The sequence below is a fragment of the Motacilla alba genome, chromosome 1A, assembly GCF_015832195.1.
Source record: "Motacilla alba alba isolate MOTALB_02 chromosome 1A, Motacilla_alba_V1.0_pri, whole genome shotgun sequence".
Lineage (NCBI taxonomy): Eukaryota > Metazoa > Chordata > Aves > Passeriformes > Motacillidae > Motacilla > Motacilla alba.
Window position 1 is genome coordinate 42,361,266 of NC_052031.1, and position 23,871 is coordinate 42,385,136.

At 38.1% G+C, this 23,871-nt stretch overlaps 1 long non-coding RNA gene across 3 annotated transcripts in view; it reads left to right on the forward strand.

Moving 5' to 3' along the window:
• LOC119708130 overlaps positions 1-19,971 on the forward strand; it is a 41,598-nt gene extending 21,627 nt beyond the window's left edge. The window contains exons 4-7 of one of the 3 annotated variants that reach the window (XR_005258968.1): positions 4,037-4,106; positions 5,125-5,348; positions 10,103-15,840; positions 18,256-19,971. This is a non-coding gene — a long non-coding RNA (uncharacterized LOC119708130). Of the gene's footprint in view, positions 1-4,036; positions 4,107-5,124; positions 5,349-10,102 lie in introns of all 3 variants that reach the window. The other 2 variants (XR_005258967.1, XR_005258966.1) reach the window with 2 other exon arrangements.
• Positions 19,972-23,871: the final 3,900 nt, after the last annotated feature.

Sequence of the window (23,871 nt, forward strand, 5' to 3'; positions counted from 1 at the left end):
CAAAACTCATTTGCGGTTTTACTGAATTTAAGATGGGTAGTTTTCTACCAATGAGAATAAATTGGAGACCAAATTACTTTGGTTGAGTTTCAATTAAAAAAAAGAAACTAAAACAAAAATGCTCCCTTGATGTAGATTGTTTAGTGAGTCATAAAACTTTCATTTATAAACAGAAATGTTATTAGAATTTGAGAGGCAGAAAAATATTTTGTGTACAACTGCTTTTGGATGAAAAGCTCTCTTGACTAAGAATATATCCCAAACATTGTCAGAAAAAAAATTACCTAACCCAATGTAGCATAACTTGCTTTAGCATTAGCTAGAGACCACTTTCAGTTTACCTCTCTTGGCACATATATTAGGGAGCATTGTGCTAGAAAATAGGGAAGGGGTAGAGTACCTCTTTTACATGCAAATTTCTGCCATTCTATTTGTGAATGTTCCCTGGCCCTTTTCTCCTTCTAATTAATAGATGTGCAAGAGGTTGTGATGCTGTGCTATGTGTGTGTTGTATTTGGTTTTTGCAAGGGGTCAGTCAGGAGTAGGGAGCTCACAGTCATAGCACTCTAGTTCAGCATAAAATTTTCTGATGGATTTAGGTGAAATCTAAAGTAAAAAAAAAATTATTGTAAATCCCTTAATCCCAAAACCACGAATTGCCTCAAAATAATACTCTGTCTTCAAACAAAAAGAGGAAAACAAATTCCCATGTTCCCATGATGTGTCATTTTTACATACAGAAAACAACAATCTCAGTCCCAGCTTTGCAATGAAGTAGTTCCAATGAAAGGTGGATTGAATCAATCACTTTGCAATATGCATGTTAGGTCCAAGAAAGGATCTTTGCCCAGATAATATTATGCATAAATAAAACGCTGTCTGGTTTTAACTCTTTTTTTTTTTTTCACCCCAGAAATTTATTGATGGAAAGTCTTCTAGATATCATTAACATTAATGATATATGATTAATAATTTAATACTTGGGCCTGAGATATTTGTATCTGTTGCTCCCAGGAGACAAAGGATTTTTCTATTTCCTGTCAGGAGGTCTGTATGTGAACTCAAGAATAAGCAGTTCATCCCATGACATTTCCTTATGCTCTAACAGACAAGGTGACATATAAAGCCCAGGGGCAAAGGGAAACCTGATAGCTAAATAGCTGAGCTGCAGTCGGAAGTGGTGAATTCCCTCGACCACAGGGAAAGCTTCCTGTTCTTTGTAGATGAGCCTATTATTGGAATACACTTGCCTGCAGTTAATCTTCAAAGTAATTAAATGGAAAGGAAGCAATTAAATCACTGAAAAGGAATTGCATCTGGTTCAGAGGGAAAAACCCAGGCCTAGGAAGTATTTCAGTGATAGTACATACTCAGCACAAACAGGTACCTTCCCGTTTGCACAGACAATTAATATTTATGTGATAAGAATACTTGTAGAAATCAAACGAGGTTGAAAATCAGAAGTCGTCGTTACTGTGGCCTAGAAGTACCAAGGAGGCAAACATTGATATATGTTTTTCCTATGATAGGATAAAATTGAAACCTGGGCCCCTTACAGTCATCTTGCATAGATTAGCCTGGCACCTTGAAAGTTAGTAAAACAATGTACATTTACTGTGGCTGAGAATCTAACTCAGCATTTCAGTAAGCACATCTCAGAGAAGGAAGACCATAACAATGACAATGATTCATACCAGTCTCCAAAGAGAAAGATATTCAAGTTTAGAAAGAGATTAGAAAGATTCCATAAAATCAGGTGTCGGGGCTATGTGAAACAGGACAGTGCCTTTTAAAGACTGGCAGAAATCTTTAACTAAATTCAATTTTAAATGTGTTGAAAGAAACACTTGTTTTATAATACTCCTAAATGTTTGTAGGTTTAATTTATTAATTGCAGCAAGACAGCAAATATCATTGTATTTCTAAGTGTACATTTTGCTCAGACTGGAACAAAGGATCCCATATATTGCTGGAAAGCCATCAAGAGGGTCTTGCAGTGAAATGCTCATCAAAGCTCTTACTGACACTAGAAAGTACAGGTAGTTAACCAGGTTGTTACAATTAAAAATTGTAAACAATTAAGAGCTAGTTAAAGAGCAACTATATTAATTAAAAATCTATAGTTGAGAACAGAGATTCTGTTGCAAGGAACCAATCTTCTACTTTTCTTTGTCTTTCTTATGTCTTTTATTTTTCCTTTGGAAAAATTTTGCCCTGCAGTAATATGGGATCTAACTAATTGCATCATTGCTGTCATCTAAGAAGCTGAAAGTTAGGCTCGCTGAAGATAAAAGCTGATGAATGAACAGCTATAGGTAAGGTAGGATAAACTCCCTGGGATATTAGCAGTGAACACTGGTAAGTGACAGCTGCTGGGACTGAGCAACAGGAGGTGATGCAGAAAAGAGAGCTGACATGGTTAAAACAGTAGACTCAAACTACATTTGTGGGAAAGGAGGAGCAAGAAAGTAGTTAGTAGCAGGAGCTGAGGATGAACATATGGATGGGACATGTAGGTGCTTAATTGGACAAAAGAGGCCATATGTGACAGGGGATCTAGTGGCAAAGGTGCAACCTTTTTCTCAGATAAAGACAAATATTAGCAGAAAAATATGCCTGGATTATTGACTTGAGACACAAACATTTGTTCCTGGGGCAAGAACATGGGACTGAGGGTTTGTAGAGAGATAAAAATACTGACTGCTTCCCAGCAAATGTTACATAAAACACTCTTTGTTATTTAAAGCTGTTCACTACCTGGCAAGAAAAATTAGCATTCATGTTGCATACAAAGGACCAAACTTTACTTTTCAGTACACATTGGTGTGCTCCTATTGCGTTAACCCAGTTCCAAAACAGGTCCTTGATGTATATAGGTCTAGAACCTTTATTTTTATCTTGTATCAATTTTTATATTATTGTCTCTCCTGCTCTCAGAGAATTGAATGGAAGATGTCAGTCAGCTAGATTACCATTTCCTTCATAATCAGCCCCTCTAGCTATATAGACATTGCTGTAATGCAGATAATTCAGTACTTGGATGCTTAGTTCCCCATACACTAGTATGTACCTCTTTCAGACCTTAACAAAAGGGAATTTTAATATTTGGATTGCATGATATGAAATTTCTTTAAATGGGACATACTAGTATATTAGACAATGTAGTTTTGTGGCTCTCAATGTAAAATATTTACCTGCCATCTTAGAGACTTGTCTGGTAGCACAATCACAATTGAATTTTGTGTGATACTTCCAGAAAGGTCCAATTTCTGGTACTCAAGAATAGTCATGGCTTGTCATTTATGTTCAAAAGGGCCATGGGCTGTTTTATTTATTATTTCTATTCAGACGTAGCAGGAAACCTTTGTATCAAGAATCTACTTCCAGCTATCTTGCCAAGCTGGAAGGTTTTGGAATAAATTTTGTCTGCTCAGTAGAGACTACAGAGATTTTAATGAGCAAGCCCCTATTCCTCCCCCATGCCATCTGCAGCAACATGCTGGAAATCCACTAAACTGCCAGAAAATTATGCTCCCCTTATAAATGCAGGTACTGCAGATGCCTACCATAGCTCAGTGAGATGCTGGGCATAAGGAAGAAGGAAGAGTGTGGGGAGAGAGGAAACAGCAGGACTCAGCAGTTAGAGATGAATTGGGAGCATGGAGAAGGAATGGGACTAGAAAAAAGTAACATAATTTAAGAGTAGATCTCCATATACCCATGGATATACATATAAGAAAAACTGAATTAAAGTTGATCAGGCAGACTTAATAGTGTAATTTCTCTATTTGGTGTCTCTGTCAAAGGGACACCCTGGTGTCCCATAGAAGCTTTATGACCTTTTAGGCTTAGTTCTGCTGCCCACTCTTCATCACCTATTACTATTTGCAATGTCCTGTGTGCAGTAGGCTGACAGACATAAATACAGGGCCGGCAGAGCAGTGCATTGCTAGAGACAGGCAGGATAGCCCGATGGGTTACTCATGGTACTGTTGGAAATTATAAAACTTAGAATTTTCTTTGTAATTTTTGACAGGGTTTTGTTCACCTTCACCCGGGGAAAAGAGAATTGAAGTTCTTCTTTCTAAGACTCTTCACCGGGCCAGGTCTGATGAGTTTAACATCTACAGAGGTTGGGAGTAGCCAGGGTGTACGCGGGAGATAACGACCATTAACGGGCATTATCCCTGAACACCACCCCCTGGAGCCATCGAGACACCTGGCTTGGGAAAAGAATGATAAGAGAACCAAAGAATGAGGACCAAATTAGCATCGAAGGCAAGGGGCTCAATAACCAAGAGGAGATCAAATACTAAGAATTGTGCAATTTAAGATCAATCAACAGGAATTTCTTTGGGTTTTGTCCGTATAAACACGTGAAAAGTCTGGTAAAGAATTATGTGTGGTGGAATGATTTTCACTGCACAGCCCAAGCATGCATGAATGAAATGATTTCTATTGCACATTCTGGCCAGAATAACCTCCTGGCCAAAATAAAGTAATGCCTTGATTCTCTAACACTAAAAAATTGTTAGTGTTGGAGAGTTTCCGCTTTTGCCGCAGTTTCGGTGACAATACTAGACACCTTTGTAAGGGTGTACGGTAATTTGTGTCAGTGAATTTTTTTGTGGGTGTACCTATTCACAGGACGCTAAGTGCCATTTGGATTACTCGGAATCAACTTCATGTCTGGCTCTGCTCTTCAGCTCAGCCTTTATCAGCCCCTTAGCATGGCAAGCCCCCATTACGGTTAATTCTTGCTGCTGCAGTGGATTCAAGGGAAGTGCTGTCAAGTAGACACAGATGAATGTTACCTTAAGGTTATTTGAATCCATGGTAGAATTATCGGCTTAGACCCTGCCTGCTTAAGTTTCCTATCTTGTTCACAAATAAGCCTTTGATGTCTCACTGAGAAACTGAACAGAGCAAAATTGTACCACAGTGTGACAGACTTGATGAATTTTTATGGAGAGCAAATTTAGTAATTAAAAAAATTTCTATGTGTATTCTTGCAGGTAGAACCCCTATAAATCAATCTGAACTAGCAGCCCCTAAATTGTGTCAAACTTAGATGTTGGTCATATTCTAGCTGCTTATTCATGCACTGCGTTTCTGCCTTTTCAGTTCTTTTGGACTCCTGCATGACCTCGAGTATGTTCACTCCTAGAGCAGCTCAACTGTCACAAACAAACAGCACCAAAATACTTTGAAGGAAGTCTGCAGATGTTTTCCAAGGAGCGTGATACTCTGTCCACAGGGGAAACAACCTCAAGGTTTTATCTAGAACCCTAATGGTTTAGCTAAAACACTTCTTCTGGGAGAGAATACAGGACTCGTGGAAGATTGAGGTTAATTATTTCTCTGTTCCAGAGTTGCTAGTCTTACGGCTGAAATTGCAGATAACAGCGGGTGTGTCTCAGTGCTGTTAAACTTAGTTTGGAATGCTGGCAATAAAAGGACAATTTAATTTACATTTTTGGCCTTTTCTAAATTACTATAACTGAAGAATGACTTCCCAACGCTGTGTAGAAAGCAGTTATCTCTGCAGGATGCTAGTCTGGCTACTGCAAAGAGGGAACAGGAACACATAAACAGCCAATTGATTTGCTGTGGTTTTGATAACTGCGGCATTTGTCTTACTTTGTGTCAGGAGGTACAGTGGCCATCCTGCCACTGTGCTGCGTGGGGATTGTAGGACTTTGGAAATGTTAAAGTTTGATTGTTTAGTCTCTCTAAAAGCAAATAAAAAACCCCAAAATGTACTAAAAATTGCCTCAAAATTGTAGCAACAAATAAGTAATAGGTGAATCAATAAATACATCAGTGACACTGTAGAATCCTCACCTCTTGTCTGCATCCTGTAATGAATGAAATCCTTGAAGCCTGAACGGATGGACAACTCATGATTCTAACTTGTTTTTTCCCCACAACTGTCATGTAATCCTTTGAATAACATGGTGCAGCTGCCAGGCAAGTAGGATAAAACTACAGGGCTAGTGAGTACAAGAGTGAATGCATCAAGCAAGTAGAACTGGGCAAGTGTTTTATGCCCTTATAAATCAGAATGCTGGCTCAGCTCTTGCTTTGTGCTATAGGGGAGGTTAGGATGCATTGCAACAGATTACCTAATGAAGATACAACATTTTTAATTAAGCTTTTTATCTATCTGTCTATCTATCTATCTATCTATCTATCTATCATATTTTATCTCCATTTACAAGATTTTAAAATCAACAAAAATGAGCTCTCCAGTGATGTAATTAGTATAAAAATTCAACAGTGCTGATGCAGATAAATCTAGGCAAGAATAAAGAGAGTTGCTGGTAGTTAGATGTGTAGTAACCCTACATGGAAAGAATAGCAAGGCACAGCAGGGATACTTTCTGCTTGTTAGAGAAAAAAATCCCAGGGAAAGCTGTAACTGGGGGAAAAAAAAAATCATTTATAAACATGGATTGACAAGTGTGCTGACCAGATATAGGCAGAATTATCCTCCCTCCCCAGACTGGTAAAATGAGTTGCCCCCTGCAGGGGTCCTTTAAGTCCAGGGCTGGTGCAGTCACACTGCATGCAGGCATGCACAGTGATGACATAACCTGCCAGCTGGAGGGGACTTCCACAAAGGAACCCATGTCATCGTTTGCTTTTCAAAACACTCCAAGGACTTCTGGAAACTGGATATAGCCAAGAGCAGCTGTTGTAACAGGTGTGGTGATCAGTGATCCCTCAGGGTTAGATCCATAAGGGAGTAAAAGCACCATGAACTCCAATTTTTAGGTGCCAGCTTGTGGATCCATGATCTTCACATCCTTTTATTTTTCAACTGTCACCTATCTTTGGATGTGTGTAAAGTCCATCAGAGTTAGGATGGCAGAGGAAGCTGCCAACACAAGGCCTGAACTAGGATTTCCTTCTCCCTGGTGAAGACTGCCAGCAGCCAGGCGTGGCTCCTACCTGCCCTTGCCCGTGTAGACCACACTACACAGATGGAAACACCCCCAAGGTGGCAGATGACCAGGACATCTTCTCCTCTCTGCTGGCCTGGAGCAAGTGTGACAGCCCTTTTCCACCCCCGGGCAGAGCTTGGTGGCTGTCAGATGAGAGGAGGGGGTCAATCCCAGTGCAAGCACAGCAGTCACAATGTGCCATTGTAGATAATGGACCTGCTGACAGAGGCAGGCACAAGGCACCCCTCCCATCCTGGGGACCACACAGTGGAAGTATGATGCACTAGCTGTGAAATATGTCTTTTGGTGATTCACACTATAAATTAAAGGTTATCCTAATTCTTTTCAGTACAAAATGTACTTTTAAGAGTTATTTTCCTGGTATGACTCACCAAGCTAGTCCTCCCTCTAGGTTAGCAACACAGACCAAACTGCAAGTGGTCAGGAAAAAGAACATAATTTAACTTCTCCACTCATTTTGAATTAGGAAATATATTCTGTTTAAGATACTATTTTCAAGGGAACTAAGCCTCCAAAAGTTGCATTCAGGCTCTTATAAATGCAGACTTTTATCCAGATAGATCATTTGTCGGGTCTGGATGTTTCTCCAGTCTGTACTGGGGTGGGGTAGGGGCAAGAATGGTTGAGAAAGGAGCAACCAGCTAGAGGAACTGTGGGCTTAGCCAACTCTCAGAGACATTTTAGAGGGGGAGTGAAGTGCAGGAAACTTTATAAATCTCACTCTTGCAGAAAGATATCAGATGGGCAATTTGGGGAAAATATGCCAAGGCATCAGTAGAAGTCTGTGGCATACAGCTGGGACACTCGGTGGAGCAGGCAGAGAGAAGCAGAGAGGTGGGTGAATGAGTCAGATCTTCTCTAGACTGCCTTATTTTGGTCAAAACTCTGACAGAACTCCATATTCCTGCAGAAAATTGAATTTGCAGATTTTTTCAGGGAAAATATTTATGCTAGTTTTTTTTTGATTGCTTGATTTTTAGCTCCAAGAGTCTTAGACCTTTAAGTACAATGGTAGCAAGCCTTGTTTAGAGGTATCTCCAGCCCATTCAAAGCTCTCCATTGTGCTGACTCTGAATGCTCTGATTAGGTTTGGGCACGGAGGCAGAGCAAGACCTCTTGATTTTAATTTGAAAGCAAAGGTTGAAAAGGATAGTGAGAGGAAGAACTATCCTCACACCAACTGGATGTGAATGGCTATGAACTGGAACTGTTTTTAACAACAAGGTCTTCTGAACTCTACCTAACCATCTGCACAGTTCAACCCCTGGATCCAGAGGATCCACCTCTCACTGCTGCACTCTGTCACAGAACTACGTATTTACCAGCTCTCCAAGCAGTGATGAGCCCTGGGTATAAGAAAGAGAACACTTTACAAAGATGAGGATATCTGTATTAGTTTAGTCACCCCATAAGACACTGTAGGCACTAGATAAGATTAGAAAGAGTTAAATGTGATCTGGTGATGGTCTGCATTAACAGAGAAGCCATGGACAAGATCTTTCTAAGTTAATTTAAATGATCTGATTTTCCCCATCCTTTGTTAAGGTTCATGAGTTCAGTCAATGAAAAGCAAAATGAATTCTAACAGTTCCCACAAGAAAGGGGAGGAACAGGCAAAAGTTTTGGCCTGGGAAATATTTTCTAAAAATATATACCCATCAAAGTAACCAAATGCTACCTCTGCATGAGCACAAGAGGAGGTACAATGTGGTTTAAGAACATTAATTAGATACTTTTAGCATCTAGGAAAAAAAAGGACTCAGTTTACTAAATATTTTCCAAAAACACCAGATTTCAAATATTTTTCTTTCTGCAACGTCCAAAATATTTACATTTTTGTCAAACCACCAGGATAATTTGAAAATGCTCAAGATTTATAAGCTGAGTTTTAGAATTTTAAATAGCAAGGTATTTGGTTGGGGAAGTTTAAAGAGTTGATGAAAACTAAATGACAGCCACTCAATCATAACATAATGCAAGAGGAAAGGAACTAAACTGTTAAATACACCAGAAATAAATAACCAGTTTTTTCTTCAGTGAGTTTATTCTTTCTTGTACTTGGGATACCACAGGCAAAATAACATTATTACAAGGACCTGCTATTTCTAACTGTCCTACTATTAGTGTGTACAGCTGTCAAAAGTCTTAATTAGTTTGCATTTCTATCATAAAAAAGCACTGCACTTTTCTTTTGCATCTACTCCCCATTATATCAGTCTTATTTTACAGTTTTCTAAGGTAAATAAATGCATCATCTTTATTGCTCTTTACTGAACTTTGCACACAAAAGTATTCTAAATAACCTTTCTTCAAATTCAAAAACAGTCTTCTAGATTAGTCAGTATTTTCAGGACACTGAAATCAATATTTTCAGGACAAATGTATACTCTTCAGAGTACTGTGTAAAGTCAATCTCACTTAAAGATGTGAGAAGGCAAATAGCTCTTACTATAAAAATGTGTCTAGGTGGGCAAATGCTATTTTCAGTTTTATGACTTTGAATTTGAAGAGCTCTTATTACATTTATTATATATACAAATTAAATGCCTGCCATTAGAGAAGGAAAAAAAAATCTGAAATCCTCTGAAAAAATGAGAAGGAGAAGAAACAAAGGAACTGTACATGTTGAATTTTATGTGAGTAGAAAAAGATTTTTTGCATAAAATTTTTTTCCTGAATTGTTTATATTTTAAAGTCATTCACAATTATTTTTATGGTTAATTTTAATGACATATATTTGTTAGCCGAGATATCAGCATGCAAACCACAATGCTTGAAATGCCAAATTTTGTTGCTCTCCAAAGCATGGTAAGCTTCTGTTGCATAGTACTGTGACTGTGAGGACATGTTGAGATGCTAATACAAACACATACCATAACACATGGCTATACTGAGTGTAGGAGAAGTAGATAAAGAGTTGATTGAGCCTCAGAGAAACATTTATGTTTCCTGGTCTGTTTTAATGCATGAGATTATGAGAATTTTCTCAATCTGTCCTTCCATTCTAAAAGGATGTTCAAGTAACTGACCAGCAGATGCTTCATTGTTGTTAAACATCTGCCAGAATAGTAAGGACACCATATGACAACACCTCTGTGTGATTTCTCGCTTTGTTTGATTTCTTCTTCTTTCAGGTTTAAAGCTGTTTCAAGCAAAAGAAAATTACAGAAGTTGTTTAGTTCTATACATGTAAGATGCGTATTCTTTTTACAATTTTGTTGGTTTACTGGGATTTATTCAACATTGATAGAGAGATAAGCATTATTATTTTTCACTGCTGTTTCATTTTTATAACCTGATCTGTCCTCCATGAACAGCATGAAAACTGTACTAGATACAGCCAAGAATTTTCATAGATATATTTACCAATGAAAGTATAATTTTTTTGCTGTAAATGACCTTCAGGTCAAATAGATAAATAGATATTTTAGAACAGTGAAAAGATAGAAAATAATTATTTTCTTCTTTTTCTCTTTGCCCAGCTATGGTAAGTCCAAAGGATGATCTACATCTCCTCATATTGATGAGTGTTTTAGTATTTTAACTAGTGGAATAGAGAAATATTTATGTTTCCTGGTCTGTTTTAATGCATGAGAAAACTTTATATGGTTAATATTAGTATGGAAAACTTTATATGGTTAGTATTTATCCTAGATATCTCTTGAATGTAAAAGTATGGCCTCTGCATCTTCAGTTTTGTTGTGTTGTGGATTTCTATACCTGCTCCTTGTGGAACACAAGCACATTTTCATGGTTTCAGAGAGGACTGGAAATTATATAGAACCATCTGATAACCTAATCATTCTCTTATAAATCATCAGGTTAGGCTTTACTTTACATATTTCATTAGTATCCCTTCAAAGAGCAGGAGAGATTTTTTGGCAAGACTCAAGCAGTTTCATCATTAGAGATCTCTTAGAACTTGCTAGACAAACATCTATTTCAAGCGTCATAAAACAAATTAATCTTACTTTTGGACAGAGTGATAAATTAGATAGCCCCTAGCACCACTTTCTGTCCCATGATTAGATCATGTTTCCTGAAAAAGAGCATATAATATGATTTCTGGTTCTGAATCAGGCTGGAGATTGACCCTGTTGACCAGATGGTCACTTCTCAGCAGATTTGCAGGGTGTGTGGAAAAGGAAAAGAAAGTCAAGGGTGGGTTTATAGGTGGATGTTGAATAAAACCGTATGGAAAATATAATGAGCAGCAGGAGAGTGTAAGACATTCCATCATCTGAGAATCCAAGAATTAACTCTTTAGCCTAGCATGTAGCCTGAGATAGCTCACAGAGATTAAAAAATAGTGAAAGGATAAATTTTAGCTGCTGTTTTGGAGTAGGATGAAAGAAATTTTAAGTGTACAGAAATATAATTTTGGCCATTCTTGTCAGCAGTTTGAGGAGCAATAAAGGCACATGACATTTATCATAGTGTTAAAGTCTTAGAAATAAAAAATAACAATTATCAGAAAAGATCCGGAAAATATGTTAGAACATTTGTTTTTCACCCCTTCTCTCTCAGCCTGTGAAAGCTGAGAAATCTAACAGTTTAGAAGTTCAAAATCCTTTGTATGCAGTAGAAATTACTGTCTGTGCTACAACAGCATCTGGAGACTCTTAAAAGAGTTTTGGCCTTTTGTATGCAAATACATACCCAGTATGCACAGAAGCAATGCATTTCCCACAGAGTTCAAATCCCTGTCACAAAAGATAGGAATGACATTCCTAGTTTATGTGGGACATGGTTCATTTTTTGTTTGTTTGTTTGTTTTCTTTGTTTGATTTTGTTGTTGTTTGTTTTGATGTTAAAATTGTGGTAAAAATGCAGGGCAAGAGTATATACATTGCTTGCAAATCACCCAGGAAGCCTATGGTACATATTAGAACCGAGCCTATCACTGCCAAACATCCCTCTGCAAGCATATAATGATTTCAGTTTTAAGCAGACAGTAATTTTACAATCAGATCTAAAAGCTGCAAGACATCACTTGAAGGGATCCAATGGCTGGCCCATGACATCTGCTGATAAACTATGTAGGAGCCACAAGAAGAGGTTGCAATATATTTGTAGGTATGTTTGCATAGCCAGTAGTGTGCATCTGCAATGGAGGTACTGTTTATGCAAGGAGTGCCTTTCTAGGACATGTGTCAGAATAGTATCAGCAATGCAATTTGTCAATGCGAAAACCTGAGTAATTGAAGTAGAAGGCTATGAGAGAGAGGAAAAAAAATCACTTCTCATGATGCCTTAGAAGATATAGAGGAGATTTCTGTATCAAATGCCTGAAGCATAATCTCTAGACACTTCAGAATATTGAAGGAACTGCATTCCCTCCTTGAGAAGCTTGTTGGATGAAAATGGAAATCTGCTACTGCATTTTAGAAGGTAATTATTGAAGTGAAAACTTTATCAGATTATATTCTGAGCACTTGGCCATCTCACATGAATCCATAATTTGTTGTTCTACAGGGTCACAGATCACCATGATATCAACAAGTCCCAGAAGACTTAGCTTCGTTGACAAAACTGGGAACAATATTAAGTGACCAAAATAAAAGAAACACCACTTGGAGATCAGGGAAAAGAAACAAAACTGAGATGTTTCCTGTAGTCACACAGTGTATAACAAATACTGCATGTAGTCAAATCAAAATGATCTGTTTGGTGAAAACAGGAAGAGACCCATATGAAGTAGCCAGAATAGGATGAGGTTTGAGCTAAATAAATATATATTAAACATTTTTCACTTCCATTCAGTGTTAGAAATATCAAAACACAAAATCCACAATATATGCTAAGTTTGTGGATAAAAAAATAAAAGGAAATTAAAAAATTATATGTGGAGCTTTCAGCTATGTTCAGGGCATATCTCCCTAAATTGTAATAGAAATGTTTTACTATCCATTGTCTAACTTGTAAAATATTCTATTTGGAAATAAATGATATAAACTCCACATAGGAAGGTTTCTTTTTAAGAAATCTGTATGATCACTACTTTTTTTATTATGACACTGATTTATTAGAAAGTGACTTCAGTTCTTTAACATTATTTATCTAAGGAAATTAACACAAAGAATATAATTTCAAGAAATCTTTACCTGAAGGAAAGAAGTTGCTAGAATTGAATAAACTTACAGGAGATTATTTGCTATAATACTTAACAGGTTTTTTAAATACTTATGCATTATAGCACTTCCATAGATAGGTTAGCTAAATCTTTGGCAAAATATATTTAGGTTTGCTCTACAGGCCATGCTCCTGACTGTTGCCAGGCACAGATAGCTGTGGAAACTGAAGTAATGGATTTGTTCACTGCTCAAGGATAGGGTTCCTGAAGCAGATCTGACCTGGACCAAAGCATGGGTCTATTTATATCTTTATGCCTACTGGGTTCCCTGTTGAGCATTCCTGACTTGCTGCCAATCCATGGGTTACATTTTCCAGACAGTCTCTTCAGTGACTGAGACCTTCCCTACTGCCCTGTCAGTTATGGTATGGTGAGAATCAGATTACGCAAACATGGCAGAAAGATGGAGTGCAGTAGAGAGGAGGGTGGAAACATTGGCTGTGGAAGGGACACCATCTGTCCAACTGGAGGAACTCAGGTTTAGCTGGAGGAGCTCTGGCTTTTTCTTTTTTTTTTTTTTTTTTTTTTTTTTTTGGCTGGCTGACATGACAGACAAGGTTTGTGAAGAACAATAAAACTCATTTTTATAGTTAGAGCACAGTGTCTTCACTCTTCTGGGCCAGTGGGAAAACAATCCCCTGAATGAGCCTACTTGCAACTATTCACTTAGCAGAGGTATTCCTGTCCACTACTGCTTGCCACCAAAGGCTTCTTTTGGATAAACTCTACACTGGTGTTTAACCAAGGTAAACAGAAAGGAGACTTGGAAGTCCTACTCATAGTTGTATCTGAGTAGAAACCCTGAACCAAGAGCCAAACATGCAAAAAAATGTTATTTCATTGCACATTGGAATATTTTTCAGCTACTCTTACCTATGCTGAAGGTTAAGGAGAGGGAATGTGACAGAATAAAAGCAAAAAACCTGTAATGTAGTGACTAGAGTGCCTAGTCTGTAGGCACCTGTCTCCTGAAAGAGGACAGAAGCAGGGGATTTGGTACCTCACCTTCATGTGCAGTGTGTGCAGGGGGTTGTAAGCTTTGCCATGAAAACTTTCATTGCAACTGAGGGACACCTTGGGCTACTCAGCAGAGAAGCACCAAGCTGACAAATGAGACTGAGCAAACTCTGGTTCTCACACAGGTAGAGAAGCAAGGAGAGTTTTGTCTCCTTGATGCCATCATCTCCTTGATGTCTCCTTGAGACAGAACCTTCCTTCCCTAAGAGAAAGCTGAGACTTATCCTCCGGTGAAGGGAGTGCAGTCTGCTCTGAGCAGGGGAGCTGCATTGCTGTGCAATAACGGTGTGCAATTATGTAAGAAAGAAATATCTCAGAGGGACAGAAAAATAAAAGGAAGAAAGAAAATAGAGAAGTGAGTAGGCTTGGCCCGCTGAGTGGAGAGCACTGGGCATGCCAGGACATCCTCTCAGGGCCACTAGGATGTTTGTGGAGAAGAAAGCATTTCACTTTTCATATCCTAACTGTATTAAACAGTGGAGGGAGCATGAGATTGCTTGCATGGGTTTTCTGACTCTGTCCCAAGGGGCTAAAAGTTGGGTACTCATCCACATCCAAAACCAAGAAAATTTCTCAGAATGAAACTTTCATTTAAAAGTTTGACTTCCAGGACACTCTCTGAGGAATGAGAAATTTTTATTGCATTTTCTTTGATTCAAAATTGTATTTCCCATCTCAAAGGTAACTTTCCTGAACACTGAAGTGTGAGTGGGAAGAGAAATCTTTCACATTCTTAGCTGAAACATTCAGATGAGTGAAAATGAATCAAAGTTTACTGGGGGGAATAAAGGAGACAAAGAGGTAGAGCATGATTTGAGCACCCAGGTTCAGGGTCCTTAGGAGAAGTCCTGGGCCACAATATTCTGTGTCAAAGAGCAGTTGCGTGTTTTATACTAAAGAAAAACTGTCCAAGCAACAGAGACACCAAAACTCTAAGTTTTTTTATCCTAAACTGATGTCCTAACATTGTACTAGAATATTTCTTTGTCCTATTGTCTTCTCTTCTTTTGATTCAGCAATCCCCTTTATAGAGCGACACAGCTTGGATGGAGAGAAAGGGAGAGAGGATGTGGAGTGAAGGGTCTGTGTCAAAGACTATAACTTGCCCTTTGCATCAGGCTGTGCTCCCACAGTTGAGACATTATCCTCAGATCCATCTTTCCTGGATCTGAAGATTGAATTGAACTGCAGGTTCTTCTGCCTGGGTGAAAACCTCCTAGAGTGAATCTATTAAAAAAAAAAAAAAAAGTGCATTTGTTCTCCTGTGTCTTTTGCAAGAAAAAGTGCTTTCTACTACTTCTTGGAAGGAATTGTTTCCTGTTAGATTGTTTTAGAAACACTCCAGCCAAGCCTCCCAGAATAGATGTCACATTAAACAGTGAATATTAAGAAGAAGAAGAATGCTAAGTAGAGGAAGGCCCAGTTTCTGAATCTAAACAGGGCTTAGACATGAGTGGCAGAGACCTGGCCTAAAGCCTGGTGATGGTTAACACCCACACAAATTTTATTCTCTTCCCTCTTCACTTCTCAAAGTAGAATGTACCCAGTAACATATTATAACTTCTTAATAATTTCCAAATGCTTGGATTCTTTGCTCTGTTTTCATGTTTAGATACCTTCTATTGAACTTTTGTATTCACTTCTGCCTCTAGTTTGTTCTTTTTCAGTTGTCCCTAGCATACAGCTGAGACTCAGTTTCCTGACTGCCTGCTCAGAAGAAAGGTGAGTCTTTGACTTTGGCTGCTCTTAACATCACCCTGGCCTGATTTCTCCCAAAAGGCCCAGGGTTAGGCCATGTGTAAGTAGGGATTGCTGGAATTGCAATTGTGGGTGCAAGTGCCTAAATGCTTCTAAAAGCCCCTACTCAGCACTGTAAGGTTGAAATCAATAAAGTAAAGCCAGGAGGTTCTGAGGCAGATATGAAAATTTTGAGGTAAGGAGTTTAAATAAGTGCCTACTGGTGTTTCCTTTTCATGATGGGATAGTAATTCATTCATGCTGGAAGCCTTTGTACAGGGACTGTATGAAGTCTTTAATTAAAGTTGATTAAAATGGTAATTTTGAACCCTGATAGTTTAGAATTTTTTCTCTCCTTGCTCCACATCTGAAAACCTTTAAACTACTTCAGTGAACTGCAACCTAAGTAATCCTGCTCCTATTTTTAGGGACATAAGCCCCGGCTTCAGCAGGGCCATGGCAGTTGGAATAAGAAGATTTTCCAAATGTGGAGGATTAGCCTTTGCAGCAGTTGTATGACAAAGCAATATAGTTGCCAGTGATAACAAGGAGGAGGAAAGAATTTATAATTTATTACATATTCATATTTGCCTTTTTTAACACAGCAATCTGTGAAAATGCATCCAAAATAATTCCATGGTTTTTGTTTGTTTTGTTTTTGTTTGTGTGTTTTTTAATTACTCAGAGCTTTCAGTTCCACAAATGTCTCACCTCACTGCAGAGCAGAATAGATGAGTACTGAATGCCAGCTCTGTCCTGGAATTGAGAACACTAAGCATCACAGTTTGTGTCCTGTCTAATCCTCTGGTGTGGAGCTAACCTGCTGAGACCTAAAAGCTCCTCTCTTCCTGGTACTGATCTTTGTAATCATGAGGAAAGCAGCTAATTAAATACACAGATGAAGGGACATTTTATTATTCAGCTCTTGGATATCTATACTAGCTTTACTCTTCCTGTAAAATCCATGCTCCAGCTGAGCAAGTGAACTAGTGCCCTTAAATTTTATGGCATCAATCCTCCACTGGTGAACATGCAAGATGGCAAAGGAGATAAATTACTGAAACAGCAAACCAGCAGAGGATAGTGCAGAAGGCCAAGAAGTAAACTTGTCATTAAAGCAAAAAACTCGCAACTTTCTCCCTTACACGCCTCAAAAAAACCACCCAAAACTCAAAGCTCTGTTATAGTCCATCCAGTGAAACAGACAGGGTTTCAGAACTAGAGTAGATAACACAAGGTAAGAAATGTGGAGCTTTGTATTTTCACAGATTTGGGATAAATCTCCCTTTTCCGTTGCAGAAATTTTCAATGTAAAAAGATGACAACAGAGATATCACCTATTCTTGGTTACCTGAATTTAAATGTTCATCTGGTCCTGCATACATTGCCTTGAGGTTCACACTCTGTAGACTTTTCAGAGATCTCCCTTTATTGACACAAACATCCACAAAACTTTAGACCCATGTATAAGTGTTTACAGCTCCTAGGGAATTCATTTCTCTTTATGTCACCTTGTGGCATGAAGAAGCTATCAGTTCCTGAGAGAATACCCCGTTGTGCACATACTGCAAGCTGCTGGAATAATTTTGTGCCATTTGCCCTTCTTTTGGTGCCTTAGGTCTCACAGCAAGATGTTGAGGTCAGCAGGAAAACAGGAGAGTCTTAAACCCCTGAAGGCTTCTTTAAAGTATGATAATAGGTGGTGGGTAGGTGAAACAGCCAATCAGAAACTCCAGTAAAGGAAGTCCCAGGAATCCTTCCTTTTCCACACCAGTGCTTGCTGCAGGGTGGTGTAAAAGCACAGCAAAAAGGCAATGTTCCAGATGCTGTGTTTACTCCTATGGAGAGTCTCATGCATTTTTCTGGACAAAAAGATACTTTGTGTTTTCAACCAAATAAAACCAGTAAACACATGTGTGTCTTCCTTAGTGAGTTTAACTGGTACTTATTATGAACAATTCTGATTTTTAATCTATTTCACTGGGTCTGGACGTTAGTAAGGTTTTGATCCTCTGATACAGACCCATGGTCAAAGTCACAAAGGCATCTTTGGTGCTGAGAGATGCACCTAGTAGGATTTGTAAAGCACCTAAATGATGCAGACACCAAATTTTAATTGCTTGGGCAGAATCCTAAAAGAGACATCTCCACTAGATGACAAATTATGTAAAAATCTGTTGTGATATCTCCTAAGTTTCAGGTGTCAGACCTATCATTCCTATAAAAGAGTCCTAAATTTTAGTTGAGGAATCTGAGGTTTTTACAGGCTTCATGGGAGACTCCGGCCCTTCTCTTTGCTTTGTGACATGCACCTTGTCAATGCCTAGAGTTAGTCAACTCTAGTTGACTAAAAAAGTTTTAAGTGAAATATCTGAAATACTGTTAATTCTTGTGACTTAGGACTCAGATGCAGGCTTCCAGGACGTTTTGATCAGTTCTGCAGCTACAGATAAGGTAGATTTTTTTGTTTGTTAGGTTTTTTTTTGTTTGTTTTTCCTTTTCCTCTGAGATTGGAGAAATCTTTGGCATCAGCTTTCTTTTTCCTAGGCATTACCTTGAGCATTAGCCTGCATGGTGGTCAGGCAAGACCAGACTTTGAGCTACAGTAAACTCAGACATTCAGTGTGAATAAATACCAGATACCATAAACCAGAGAGGAGTGTATAAGCAAATAGTTTTGGGTGCTAAAGTAAGGTGTACAACTCAAAAAGTAGATTTCTGGTCCCAGCTCTTGCTGTGGAAACTTCTTTAGAATTTTTAACCCACTGGCTAATAAGAGGGTGAGAAATTGAGGATTACTCAATTAATTGATTTCCCAGGATTATCAAAAAAATTACTCCTAATACTCCTTGCTGTATATTCTTTTCCCCTAATGATGCCACTCAAGTTTCTTGCAATGCAGTGCAGAAAAGGCAGCATGTTGTCCATGGCAGTTTGTCCATCCTATCAGGCTCATTCATGCTATTCTCTTGGATATGTGGGTTGGACTTCCCTCAAGTTAAGGATTCAGTAGTATTTAATGCAATGTTCCCTACCTGTTCTGCCACGGAAAACATCTACTTCTGCTGCCTCAACTGTACAGAAATAGTTCCCTTCCTTACTTTGCAAGTGCATTGAATACCTCTGCTAGAGTGGGGTCTTCAGCAGGTGTGGAGAGTGTGCTAGGCACCAACGTGCATACAATGGGCATATGCTGAAGACACAGGAGCCTAGAAGAACGCTTAATTAGGAGGCATCTAACAAAGTTGATATGCCTCGAAATTAAGTGACAGAAGGATGCTGCCTTTGAATTTGATAGGAAGTTTCAGTTCCTAGAGAGGCACTTATCTGATTCTTTGAAGAATTAATTGCAAGTTTAGCTTTGGAGTTCTTCTGCCCTCTGAACCCTAAGTATAGAAATAAAAGCTTTTTCTTTACTTATGCCTTTACTAACAGCACTCTGATGGTTCAGTTTGTCCTCTAAGGAGCCTCAAGGCTTCACTTATGCTGTGGCAGTCTGGTTTGACATGTTTGTCAACTTAAACATCAGCATGCCACTGCAGCAGAACGCTGGTGATTTAGGTGTAAAATAAAATTAAGATAAAAATAGTGCAGGGAAATTTCACATAATGTGAGAGACCCTATTCTGGCATAATTCCATGCCCTTCAGAATATCCTTCCATTAAACCGATTGCAAAGCTTATATGCACTAGAAATTGAAAGGCAATGTGGGTTTATCACGTAATCTTCAATATTAGTTTGTCCTTTTTTATTATTATGTGGAACACTTTAGTGGAGTCTCTTCAGAGATGATATAATTTCATTCTTGGTTTTCCATTTTAGAGTTGTCAGTGGAACAAGTATTCTTCATAGATCATTTTGACCTGAGGTCTCCTCATCAACAATGAGGACCAAACTCTGAAATATGTTCAGCTTTCTTTTGAATGTGTCATGAATTTGCTAATCTTCAGTTCACCCTCTATGCCACTTGGATAAATTATAAGCCGAGAGATCCTGTAAATGATGAGCAGCATCTCTATTTCTCTCTCTTTTTTAGTACTTTTTCCTTGCAGCAGAGATTTGTTTCATGCACAATCATTTTAATTTGTCAGAATATGCGTTAGGCATTTTGAGTAAGATCAACACTGAACTTTCACCCAAACACAAACTAAATTAATCTTGATATTAGGAAAATAGTCTGTAGAAATACTAAATCTCCATTTTCCAGAAATGTAGCAATTTCACAAGAAAATGAGAGTGATATATTTACAAAATCATTTATTGACACACTTGGCTGATCTTTGGATTAGAATAAGCTTTTATTTTTTTCAAATTTCCTCTTCGCTGATTGTATTAGTTCTGGCTTTTAATGTGCAAAACAATAAATTTCTGTAAATCTGGTTCCTTGGGGTTTTTGCACTATGGTTCATTAGGTTGGTACCTCTTAGCTAGATCCTGTTCTAGTGAGGTAAATCCCATGGGAGCTGCACTTAAAGCAAACTATGCATGCATAATATGCAGCTGACATTGTTTATGAAGTGCTAACAGAAGTGGCTGATTTTGCTTCTAGTGAAATTGGTGAATGCAGAATAAATCCTGAAATCAGTATGTATACATGAGCATTATTTGTTGTGCACATGTACCTTTACCTGGCAGATATGCTAGGGACAGGCAACACTGCTAAGAGCTGTGAATATGAAGACAACACAAACTTTAGCAAGACTAACAGTCCTTGAGCTGGAAGAAGTAATGCTTCCAGCGTCTCAGGTTTCTTATGCTGCAATAAAACTAGAATGCTCTGGTTAATAGTATATGTGTTTGCTCCTAATGATCTCTTCCTATTGGAAAATTAGAAATCAGAACTGGTTAGATGAATTTGCTTATTTCACTGAAGCGTCAGAAAACAATTTCATACCTTAAAAATATTCTCTTCCCAGGTCTGTAATATTTTGGGTTTTTTCCATTTTAAAATAGCTTTTGAATTTTAAAAATGCATAAAATCAAAGAATCACAGAAAAATTCATGTTGAAAGGAACTTAATCCAGTCTCCTCCTAATAATGGGCTCAATGTTATACTCAAATCAGTTTATAGAGTATACAACTGTAGAAAAAAATCAGATGTGAGACAAAATACTGTGATTAATCATAAAGCAAAGAAAAAAGATAAATGATGCTTTCAAGAAAATTTGAAATTTTCTGTTTTTTTTTTTTTTTCTGATGAGTTATGATCCAATATTGAAAAGACAAGTTTCCCAGGAAGCAGAAGCTCTTTTATAACTCATTTATAACTTCAGTTGACAGCATCACAATGTACTAAAGATAACACAATAATATAACAACCAGATTCAGCAACTGAAAACCTCAAGTGTGAAAATTAGAGCTGGTCAAAGGGCTATACTGTCATAAATACTGTGGTTGATTTACTCAGAGTGAGTATTGACTGTTCTTGTACACAAGAATAAGTTTCTACCCTAGAAGAATAGCAATCCAACTTGCACGCTGAGCTCAAGCACAAATAATATGTCATTTCAGCAACAAATGGAAAAGTTTATTCCAAACAGTGAGGTTACCTCCTCTTTGGATTCCTCCGCAACTCTGTAGCAGTATTTTAAGAACCAAATTCTGGAATCAGTGTTTCTGGTTCCCCAACTCTGCTAAACCCTCTTCATTTATCTTGTTCTCACGGTCATGAAAAACTCTGTGTCTCTCCTATATCAGCTTCTTGAAACAAATAAAAGTGAGCCAAAGTTAAACCACTGTCCTGAATGTATAAAATGAAATGAAGCAAGTCTTTCCACATCCCTCTTCCCCACACAGTTGATACCATAACCATGGAAAGGAACATTGGCTTTAAAAAGTCAGCCTTCTTGTATAAAAGCTGTGGATCTTAGTTGAGCACCTAATACAGCCTAGAATGCTTCCTTTTAATTTTTTGACACTTTGATCAGACAAAATGCTGCTGGCAACTTTGTACAATATTTTGATAGAAGTGTGCTATGAACAAACAGTTCCTATTGCAAGCATGACAAGAAGAGACAGTAAAGGCAAGAAAGCAGAAAACAAACACATACATAAAGGCTCACAATAAAGAGGAATACAAATTTTAAAAGTAACAACAATGAAGACAAATAATAAAACCAAAAACAAATGGCAGTGGAAAGAATCTAGAAGACTGAAAGATGAAAAGTGCAGTGAAGCAGCAAAATGAAGAATACAAAAAATAGAAGAGAAAAGGAAGCAAATAAAAATGAATTCTATAAACCTATGTGCAACCACATTGCACAGAAATAAGGGAAGTAGAACAACTAGGGAGGTAAGGAAATAACCCAAAAATAAAAAATATGAATGTTAATTGATATGTTTGCTTTTGGAAGCTGAGAGCAGCAAACAAATTCTGTAATGTAAAGTAATAATGAAAAGCAAGGGGCAGGCCAAGAATTTTGAAAGAAATTTCTTGTTCACATGTTTAAAAAAATTTTAGACTCACTGATTTTAGGATTTTTTTTAGGCTTCTGATGATTCTTTGAAGGTTTGAGTTAGTTCATCCACCAAAAGCTTTGTGGAGGAACCAATGCTAAGAAGACAATGTTTTCAACTGTAAGGGTGGTGTTTTCAACTGTAAGGAAAAGGGTGTTTTCAACTGTACAAGCAGATGCAGGACAGAGGGAAGGGAATCAAATCTGGGGGTGTTTCTGTTAGATCATCATTCTTCTTAAATACCCACAGTAATCTCCTAGTTGGGCTCTACCACTGTACTATTTATTTGAACATCTGAAAATTCTTGTAACACAGTGAATGACTATGATGCCCCGAGAGGATCAAAAATGTCGATGTCACTCTGAAACTGTAGCTGAACAAGAAGATAACACAGACATGTCCTAATCCTGTATCACACACCTCTGGTTTTTTTCCCTGTGATTCCCTATTCTTGGTCCCCTACATTCTTTCACTGTCTATTAAAACAGATCTCCACTTACTTATTTTAATTGCTGTTTTGGTCTTCCTTCCTCTCCTCTTTCTGTTGTGAGTGCCACATTGGTGATACCTGCTCATTAGCAAAGGGGACAGCTAGGGAAAGGAGCTTAGGAAAAGCAACTGGGAGCTGCACGTAGGTGGTCAGTGAGGAAAAGTGGGCTAATTCAGACCCAGAGAATTGAGTGGCTGGCAGACACAAGTAGGCAACAAAAAGGAGTCAATGTAGATAACAGGTATGGGTCAAAAATGCTGTGTTGGTAAATAAGAGGAAATTAAGTGCCCCAAAGCTGAATTGGCACTCACTTGCTGTTCCAGAGGTGTTTTTTATATTCTTCCAGAAAGTACCTGTTGAAGCCTTGATATGCTTAAGTATGTCTTGTCCCTGCACTAGGATCACTAGAAGCTGTGTGTCTCCTTGACTCCAGAAGCTGCAGCAGCAACCATGGATGTGTGGCTTTTGGAAAACAGTTGGTACTCAGTTAGTCAGCATGAGTGTAGGAAGATTCAGCCTGCAAAAGCCATGTAGCTATATCCCCACTCCCTCTATAACAGCCCTGCACTATTGCTTCTTGAATCCTTCTATCATAGAGCTACATGTATGCAGCTCAAAACGCAGTTTTCAGTTGGATTCCACAGATCCAAATGATGCTGAGAGGTAACAGATGGAGGTAGCCTGAACCAACTCCCCAAGAAAGGGTCTGCCATTCCAGCAGAGCAGTGTTAGAACTTTTATAACTGCCAGCCTATAGATCTAGGTGACAATTTCCATCTTCAGGGAGGCATCAGTATACATAGATTTCAAAAATATAAGTTAACACTAGCCTCCCTTTTTATTGCATGGTTTATAGAGGTTTAATCATATTCACACACCATATTTTGTGAAACTCCAATTCTGTGTGAATAGCAATTTTGGTCAAAAACCAGCAGGATTTATTGAGTGAATATACACATACATGTATGGATATATATTTTTAATTTTATATCGACAGTTATTGAAATACTACCACAAAGAAATAATAGCTTCTTTTCTTATTCTAACCTGAGGAAAAAAATTGAATAAAA